The following is a 1,599-nucleotide window of genomic DNA, read 5'->3' on the forward strand; positions in this document are numbered from 1 at the left end:
TCTATTAGTCGGTTATCTAGTGGAGCAGGACCAGTGATGCAACCACTGATGAACATGGGTAATTGGTTCGCTTCAATAGAAAATGCACCAAATTTCGTCTCCCTGTCAATCAACCCTGTCCTCTTACATTGTTGGATTTGGGATTTAACATAAATGATACAGTTCCTATCAATGATTTGAATGGCATCATACTCTGCATTCATTCATTCTTTCAATAACCAGCAAGTAAGTTATCCCAGTGGTAAAAGCTTAGATACTTGATTGTGTTTTTACATCATAGCATGTACTGTATGTTGGCTTTAGTAGAGTATTTAGACACTGCCCTGTCTGTACTTATGTCATGTTATATGATGCAATGTATACTCATTGAGGAAGGTAGGGTCATATCCATGTGGGTAAGAAAAGGGTTTGAAGATCCGCACAGACTTGCAATCTGTGTAATAATTTGGATACCAACTTGATAAACTAATGTACTTGATAAATTCTGGTAGTTAATTGGTTGGCGGTGCGCCCAGCGTTTGGAATCAATGGTAAACACTGGGTTTTTTTTCGTCAGAGGAAGAGTCCGACAAAAGAAAGAAAAAAACGCTTTTTGGGCGCACTCCTTTGTTAAAGATGTAGTTTGATGATTTTAAAACATAGCTTTTATTTAGACTTTATTAAAAATAGATGGCACAAAAGTGATTAATAATTAGATATTAAAATGTAGTGTGATCCTTGGACTGGTTTAGTTCCAGGGATATTCGCAAATTAGTCACACATTTAATTTGTCATTCAAGCACTGATGTTATCAGAGGTATGATTACCAATGATTATAGGCAGTGAAATGATTTGATTCCCCTAAATATGAACAATATTGTGCTTAATAGCATCAGGTAATACACCTAGATTGGTGGAACGGGGAAAAGGAAAAACGATATCACAGCCTCTATATAGGTTTATAAATTCTTTAATCGACACTCACTCTGGCAGTCATGTTACAGGTGTTTGTTTGATACTGCGGCTTATACCCCTAATTTTAATATTGCCACACCTGGGCTTCCCCAGGGGTCTCCCACCTAGGTACTGTCCTGGCCCTCCACTGCTTGGCTTCCAAGTTCGGGGAGGGTTTGGGCAGACCAGTGGGGTATGGTGGCAATATATTAGGGTTTAGTATCTAATCACAAATAGCCTGTTGGGCTGCAAAGGGAGGTGGCTCACCAGGCGCAGCACATGAGTCACACTGTTACTGAAAAAAGTATATATATAAATATATTGCGTTTTACTCATATAATTGAAAAGGGGGGGTTTTTGTTACTGGGCACCTTAACTACTGAGGGGTAGAAAAAAGGCAGAAAAAAGCATAGTGTGTTACACAGTAATTAATTTTTAACCAAATTGTCACTGGGTATTATACATCTGAAGGAGACAGTCAGCATCAAGATTTGTGACACAATAAGTGTTTAGCAATTAGGTTGTCACCGAATATTTAAGCGCTGATGAGAGATAGTAGCGTCAAAAAGGCATTGATCAATTTCAGTATTTCACTGGATACATTAGGTCTCCATGGGATACAAAGTAAAAGGTAACTGTGTCTGATCACTCATCTATAACAGTTGC

At 38.3% G+C, this 1,599-nt stretch overlaps 1 pseudogene; it reads right to left on the minus strand.

Moving 5' to 3' along the window:
* Nucleotides 1-1,021: 1,021 nt before the first annotated feature.
* Nucleotides 1,022-1,140, minus strand: LOC146038960 (5S ribosomal RNA; annotated as a pseudogene).
* Nucleotides 1,141-1,599: the final 459 nt, after the last annotated feature.

The sequence above is a fragment of the Crinia signifera genome, chromosome 1, assembly GCF_055691185.1.
Source record: "Crinia signifera chromosome 1, ASM5569118v1, whole genome shotgun sequence".
Lineage (NCBI taxonomy): Eukaryota > Metazoa > Chordata > Amphibia > Anura > Myobatrachidae > Crinia > Crinia signifera.